The sequence below is a fragment of the Mytilus galloprovincialis genome, chromosome 2 (genome assembly GCF_965363235.1).
Source record: "Mytilus galloprovincialis chromosome 2, xbMytGall1.hap1.1, whole genome shotgun sequence".
Classification (NCBI taxonomy): domain Eukaryota; kingdom Metazoa; phylum Mollusca; class Bivalvia; order Mytilida; family Mytilidae; genus Mytilus; species Mytilus galloprovincialis.
This window is the reverse complement of record NC_134839.1, coordinates 60,342,389-60,350,986: the sequence shown is the minus strand read 5'-3', so window position 1 is coordinate 60,350,986 and position 8,598 is coordinate 60,342,389. Positions and strand designations below refer to the sequence as shown.

At 34.6% G+C, this 8,598-nt stretch overlaps 1 long non-coding RNA gene across 1 annotated transcript; it reads left to right on the top strand.

The window, feature by feature from the left end:
- Window positions 1–1,559: 1,559 nt before the first annotated feature.
- LOC143064009 (uncharacterized) lies at window positions 1,560–3,991 on the top strand. The gene is made up of 2 exons (XR_012975160.1): window positions 1,560–1,780; window positions 2,482–3,991. It is a non-coding gene; the product is annotated as an uncharacterized LOC143064009 (long non-coding RNA).
- The last annotated feature ends 4,607 nt before the right edge of the window (window positions 3,992–8,598 follow it).

Below are 8,598 nucleotides of genomic sequence, written 5' to 3'. Positions count from 1 at the left end.
AAGCGGAGAGTATTGCTAGTGAAAAATCCATACTTATTTTTATCATTCGCAATTTCATGTTTTATATCTTCTGTTTCAACATCAACTATAACAAGTCGTCCCTTGTTGCCTTCTCCTATCTCCACTAAGAAATGGCCGTCGTTATAGTCTATGTTAAAAGGTTTTCCTAAATATTCTACATTTATTGTTTTTGTATTTATTACTCTGTTGGACACAACTTCAAACACTTTAATTTCTCTTTCATGATCACAAGTTATTACAATTTCAGTGTCAGAGATGCTTGCTAGCCCTCGTGGATTTGCGTGAATTTCCCCGATGTTGATATGGTTATTATAAAATATAAGCTTGGAATTATTACCATCAACAACGACGATTGTGTTGTTTTCCAACAATGCCACTCCCCTGATGTCTCTTGGTTTATATTCATGAAAATCTAGTATTAATCTTAATTCAGCATTCCACATATTACATTTCATTTCTGCAATGATAATAATCCTTCATAAAAAAATAATGATTTCATCTACATTGCACACCGGTAAGTTTAAATTTGATTTAGATTAAACATTTTACCAATATACAGACGTCTTGTTTAATAACTGTTTGGATTGACGCTTTGACGGGATACACGATTATTCATTAATGATCGTTACAAAATTATCTGTTTACACATATGCAGCTTCTGAGATCTATTCAAGTTTTGTATGGTTTTGTGTGGCTCAGTCTTTAGTTTTCTTTGTAGTGTTTTATGAACTTATTTGTCTTTTCTTTGTTTCGTTTTTTTTAACGTTGACAGTTTTTCTTCCCCGTATGATCTTAAGTTTTGAATGTCTCCTCGCTATCTTCCGCCTCTTTTTTTATTTCATAGTACATTAGATGATAAGTATTTGAATTTAAGTAAAAAATATGAAATAATTTAAAAAGACGAAAATGTTGTCACTAATCCTAATACGCACTTGATAAACAAAGAAAAAGCAAAGAAACATCGCTTTTATTGCTTTGTTTGATATATACGTAGTATATACGTTGTATGCTTTGTTCATGCACCCGCTTAATTATATTATTAACCAAATATTCTCGTCATCTATCATTGAATTTAAATTAACGGTACACGTTGCAAAAAAAGTAGGAAAAAAAGTAAAAGCAACCTGGACCAATGCACCAATGCAAAACACATGAGTATATTATAGTAAATCCAGATGTAAGACGTCTATAGGTACATTTATCAGCACGTCTGAGTGAGGGTAAATCTTCATCGAAACAATAGACCAAAAAATAAACTTCTAAACAAATGATGTTATGACTTTCTCTTCACATTATTTTTCATAAATACCTGTTAGCTGCAAAGGCATTTCCTCGGGACAACTGACAGATTCTACACGTGTAACGAAATATAAAATACAATCAATGTGTTTCAATCTGAAATTATGACTAACATAAAAAAAAACTTCTAGTTGAAAAAGTTGTCAATATTAAGGGTTTTGGAAGTTTCAGATTATATGAGTAAAAAGACCTGTGAACGATATAATCACGCGAAAAATAAAAGGTGCTCACATAAGGATTTAAAATCTACAATTTTAAAGCCCGTTATCCATTGGGTACAAACTCGAAGATTTTAATTTGGGCAGGTGGTGGTTCACTGTTGGGTATTTAACATTTGTGTTTATTAGTTTGATCGCAACCTCGCTTTGGTCTTTTCGAAATACGTCGGCAAGATTGCAGCAGACGAAAATTGGACGAGAAAATAATCTTCTTAAAAAAGTTGAAATAACACCTGAAATAGGTTTGATAAAGGGCTATAAGTTTATTTTGATATACGATAAAGACGGATTGATATCGATTTAATCCCGATGTCTTGAAATTTTAGTTAAAAACGACATTTAAAAACATACAAAAATTTAATGTGCAAATGAATGTCGAATTTAAGTAAACGGTCACAGCCAAAAATAAATCAAACCAAGATTGTGTTAGACATTATATTTTTATGCAATTTGAAAATGTGAAGGAATTTATAACTGTTATTGCCGTACTTTAGTGATTTAAGGGGTTTTCAAATCAACCAAATATTTTCACAATGAAATTTTGAAATAGCTTATTGTCAGCATATAAATTGATGCAGTCGATAAATTAGTTCATCTAAATACAGGACAAAAATGAGCAAAAAGTTGAGTGTTTCGACTCTATTTATTGACAAACTTGTAATGACAAACTTCCGGTTAACGGTGGGCATAAAAACCGGAACCGGCTTTGATAAACTCGTATGTTTCGGATTTGCACAAATGGCAAAACAATCATTTTAGTAAGTAGTAATTGATTCTTAGTTTATATATCCTGAGAATAACACGAAAGAGCAAACTATAGGCATATAATCGGAGAGAGATTTTGTGAAATACGTATGTTTTTGGATATTCACTTTTAATATTTTATATATATATATAAGGTAAAGCACATGTATTTGAATGAAGATAACACATACACTTTAAGTTTCAGATCATGTATAGGAGGTCCGGCAGAAAAAGGGTGCCGACAAGCAGGGCAAATAATGGAGGCGCAGCGGCTGCTGCAAAGAAGTCGAAACAGCAACAGGAAGAGGCGACTGCTAATATTGCAGATAGATTACCTAGAACAAGTGGAACACCACCTGTACAGCTCGGCTCAAACACAGTGACAACTAATGTACTACCACACAGTCCAATAATGATCCCAGCAACACTGCCAGCAGAAACAATTTACCCTGCTCCAGGTAATACAACATTACACCAACCCCTAATTAACACAGGTTATGCCTTACCCATTGAAACGGTTAAGGCGTCAGATGACATAGCGCGAAACGTATCGCAAAATGTCAAACAAAAAGTAATAAATGGGGAATATGTAGATATGGGCAGTTTGTTAAATAATTCACAAAACATAACAGGAGTGAATCAAACACTTACATTTAATCAGGGACAGATTATATTACAACCTAAGCAACAGGATACAAGAATTAACACAATAGGTATATGGACGGATGCCTTTTTAATATATATCAGTATTTATTGTACTATACATACATCTCAGTTCCAAGAACTGTTGAAGTATATGCAAACTGTCAGGTTAGGGGCTAAACGCTATGCAGGTTTAGGATGGAAATTGTATGATGAACAGTTTAGACTACGTAGATCACAGGAGCCTGCTGGATCCTGGTCTGTCATAGACACTGAGCTATGGTTATTGTATATGCAACCAGCAGGTCCAATTAATGGGCCAGAGTTCAATATTGCACAAAAACCAACAAACAATTTTCTTAAATGCTATGCATATAATTATAATGGGACGTGCACCCAACAATATTGCACATACAAACATGCTTGTTTAAAATGCAGTGGGGTACATCCGGTTATATATTGCACTAATAGCAAAGTGACTAACTCTAATAATCCTCAGTCACCTGGGATTGTTCAGAGATTCAGATCAGCCCGGCCTCAAGCACCACAAAAAACAGCATCTAATTTTCAACCCTTTGCACCTAGGCAAATGCAAAATAACACAAGATTCCGTTCTCCTGGAGCATTTATGGGACAAAGGCAAAACCCCAGTCAAAATTAAATCTTTAAGAGAATTACTGTCAAATTATGAAAACAAAACTGATGCAGCAATGTTATTATTGGGATTTATAGAGGGGTTTAGATTAAACTATACTGGTCCAAGGATCTCGAGTTTTGCAAGCAATCTCATTTCGGCAGAAGTTCACAAAACTGAAACGAATTTAAAATTACAAAAAGAAGTGCATCTTGGTAGAATGTTGGGCCCCTTTTCAAAAATACCAATTTCAACTTTAAGAATATCTCCTATTGGGGTAGTTTCAAAAAATGACGGTGGATGGCGTCTTATAACTCACTTGTCATATCCTCTAAACTGGAGTGTGAATGATTTCATTGATCCAGAAATTTGTAAAGTAAAGTATTCTTCTTTTGATAAAGTGGTTGGGATGATCTCTGAATTAGGAAATAACGTGCTTTGCGCAAAAATGGACATTAGTCAGGCCTTTAGAATTTTATTGGTTCACCCAGCTGATTTTGACCTTCTGGGAATTTTCTTTGATGGGAAATATTATATTAATAAATGTCTGCCTGAAGGCTGTTCTATATCATGTGCCCTCTTTGAAAAATTTGCCACTTTTTTGCATAAAACAGTTGCATTGAAAGCTGGCATTGAGACTTTAGACCACTATTTGGATGACTTTTTCTTTGCTGGTGAAAGTTCAACGGATAATTGTACCATTTTGATGGACACTTTTAATGAAGTATGTAGGCAGCTAGGTGTTCCACTAGCAGAGAATAAAACAGTAGGTCCTACCACATGTACCACATGTATCACATTTTTAGGCCTTGAAATTGACACAGTACTTATGTTGGTTAGAATCCCCCCTGAAAAACTGGATAAACTTAAATTTATGCTTGATCAGGTCTTGTCGAAAAAGAAAATGGCACTGAAGGAACTTGAATCAATTACTGGTTTAATGGCATTTTGTTCAAGGGCTATTATATCAGCCCGTGCTTTTATTCGTCGTTTTTACGATTTGATAGCTTCAGTTAAGAATGGAAAGCCTTATTATACTGTCAGATTGAATTCAGAGGTCAAAGCAGATGCTAGAGCTTGGCTAAATTTTCTAGATCAATTCAATGGTCAGTGTTATTTTCCTGATAGATTTTGGTCGACTAATGAAAGTCTGGAATTATTCACTGATAGTGCAGGTAATGTTTTATTAGGTTGTGGAGCTTATTTTCAAGGTCACTGGGTACAATACCAGTGGCCAAGTAGTTGGGCTGATACTAGCATTTTATTGGATATAACATGTTTGGAGCTTATTCCCATCGTGCTGTCGTTCATGATATGGGGTCGTTCATTTAGAAATAAAAAGATTCTGTTGAGAATAGATAATCAGGCATTAGTAAGCATTGTGAACAAAAGAACATCAAAATCAAAGAGAGTTATGATATTGATAAGACAACTAGTTTTTCTCACTATGAACAATAACATACAATTTAGGGCACAACATATTGAGGGTGAGCATAATGCAATCGCAGATGCTCTTTCTCGATTTCAGGAACAACGTTTTATGGACTTGGTCCCGAATGCAGACAGTTCTCCAGCAGCAATCCCACAAGAATTCCTGTCGATGATTTCAGAACTGAAATGAATCATTTACTTATAAATTCATTAGCACCCAGTACACAGAAAGCATATTTGCATAGCATGGACATATTTGTTAAATTCAGAGAAAATCATGGTTTTTCTGATGTCTGGCCTATTCCGCTTGATGACTTGACATCATTCATTGTTTATATGTTTAGAAAGAAATTGTCCCACTCAACAGTATCTGGCTATATTTCAGGCTTAAGTTACTTTAATAAAATCAACAATTTAGAAGACAATACCCAGAAATTTGTTGTCAGAAAATTGATTGAAGGAATAAAAAGGTTGGGGGGCCCAAATCAAAAGGACACTAGATTACCCATAACGAGAGATATATTGGAAAAATTATTGAGGTCACTGGCGGTGATTTGCAAAAACGGGTATGAGACAAAACTGTTTATGGCTTCATTTTCGCTAGCCTTTCATGGTTTTATGAGAGTAGGTGAAATAACAGTTGATTGTAAAAATAAGCAGATGCATACTGTAAAATTTGAAAATATAAAGCTTTGTGATGCAAGATTAGAGGTTTTATTGACGTCATCTAAAACTGATCAGTTTGGTTCTGGAACAACAATCGTTATTTCTAAGCAGAAAAACAAAAATGTATGTCCAGTACAAATAATGGCTAATTTTATTAAAGTTCGCCCACCTTATCTGGGACCTTTATTTTGTCATTTTGATGGATCCCCCCTTACAAGATACCAGTTTTCAGCATTATTAAAAAGGTCTCTGTCAGTAATTGGTATAGAAAACAATGGATTTAAGTCCCATTCCTTTAGAATTGGCATGGCAACTACATGTGCATTAGAAGGTATTTCTGATGAACAAATTAAAGAAATGGGACGTTGGAAGTCACAGGCCTTTTTGCGTTACATTAGGATTTAAATGCCTGAACATCATATATGTACATTTATTTGTGTAAATATGTTTCTATATTTGCTTATTTTGTAATGCAGTCTTGAGCTGGCATTTAAATAATATTGTATTATGTAAATAAATGGTATGTCCTGCATCAATATAAGCAAGTAATAATTGCTTTCTAAGAATTGCAGGACATGCTACAGTTTGGATCGTTGGATCCTCGATTATTAAGCATGCCTTTGGGGAAGCCAGAGGAAGACCGGGAGGGGTAAACTTGGGGCTGCAGAGGATGGGAGTAAATATTTGGTGGCAGGGAAAATGTGGAGGTAAAGTGCTGGACATGAAACAACAAATAAGAACCATGTTAAAATATGAAGATCCGCCAACTATATTAGTTTTACATATTGGAGGCAATGATATAGGGGAAAAAAGTTCAAAAACTCTTTGTGAACTAATAAGGAAACAGTTCAGTTGGATGCGTCAACTGATGTTGGACACAGTTTTTGTCTGGTCTCAAATTATTCCGAGATCAAGTTGGCGTTACTCTGACAATATTAATGCCATGGAAAAATGTAGAATGAGGGTTAATACCTCTATAGCATCATTTTTAACCAAAACAGATGGTTGTTACCTCCGTTACCCTGATATAAAGGCTAATGAATTATTCTTAATGAAAGATGGAGTGCATTTGACGTCTTTGGGAAATAACATTTTTTTGAATACCCTCCAGGGAGGATTAGAAATGATCATCAGGAATCTTGGCATTAATTTAACCTTCCCCGACTGTAAATAGATACAACTGTTATGTTAACATTTTATATCTGACGTTTCAAGTAAGTTACTAGGAAGTAACTTGAAAGTTAATATATTAAATTGTATTTGGCACAGCTTCGCGCAGCTACACCCCCTCTTTTCAGTGGCGGTTGTCCAATCAGATCAAGTTGTTACCCTGATCTTATCGGACAATTTGGCACATTTCGCTGCGCTGGATTTAACATTCATATATTCAGTGAACAGTAATGATAGCCTCTGATTACCAGGGCTCATCAGTCAACTTCTCGTACCAGACATATTACTTAAATATATTTATATTAGTGGTTTGCCATAATTTGCGGTAGCCACATTATAATTTACATATATATTAAATACAGACATTGATAAATATATTTCAGAGCAAGATTGCCAATTTAAATACATATTATATATCATATATGTTATATTTTATTCAAGATAAAGCTGTGGCCAAATACTGCCAAAACCTTATTATCTATTTGTTATGTTTTGGGCCTCGAGGATAAAAGGATTTAAAATCTACAATTTTAAAGCCCGTTATCCATTGGGTACAAACTCGAAGATTTTAATTTGGGCAGGTGGTGGTTCACTGTTGGGTATTTAACATTTGTGTTTATTAGTTTGATCGCAACCTCGCTTTGGTCTTTTCGAAATACGTCGGCAAGATTGCAGCAGACGAAAATTGGACGAGAAAATAATCTTCTTAAAAAACCCACCACCCTCCCAATGTAAATTAATTTTGTGTTACATGTGTATTTGTTCTGAATGGAAGTAAGAAACCAGATACTGCTTTTAAGTTTATATTTCAGCTTAATTCTGCTAATGGTACTGAGATGGGAGAGTAGGAGACAACTAGTGAACACAATGTAGATGTAAAAGTGGACATTGGCAGAGCACATTTGGCACATTTCGCTGCGCTGGATTTAACATTCATATATTCAGTGAACAGTAATGATAGCCTCTGATTACCAGGGCTCATCAGTCAACTTCTCGTACCAGACATATTACTTAAATATATTTATATTAGTGGTTTGCCATAATTTGCGGTAGCCACATTATAATTTACATATATATTAAATACAGACATTGATAAATATATTTCAGAGCAAGATTGCCAATTTAAATACATATTATATATCATATATGTTATATTTTATTCAAGATAAAGCTGTGGCCAAATACTGCCAAAACCTTATTATCTATTTGTTATGTTTTGGGCCTCGAGGATAATGAACGTCGGCAAATATTTGTTTTTGTTTAATATAAAAGGACATACCTTGTCGCATTCGACAGCTCAATGTTGTAAACCAAGTCAACGTCGATGATAATTTGAAGCCGTTTTGAGTGCAGATTCACGTGGCGAGTGATGCGTGCATGACAAGAGACGCTCGTCCTATCGACACACAAGGTCTCACTCCTTTCGGAGATCTTACAATTCACTGTTTACGTGTTTTACCTGGATTTGTATGAATTGAATTGATTTATGACAAATGATCTTCGGTAAACAAGTTGAACTGTTTAAATTCAACAAATTATAACTTTTACGAAACGCGCGTCTGGCGTACTAAATTATAATACTGGTGCCTTTGATAACTTTTTAACTAGACTTAGTTAATACTATAAGGTTCACAGCCGGTCTATTGTACACGAGAAAAGTTATCGACAAGTGTGGAGACCGAGTAGTGTATACGTGTATTTGTGTATAGGAATGTATTTCTAAGGTTTCCATTCTAAAAAGGTGAATTGATGAGCATTTAAACGTTTGATAGC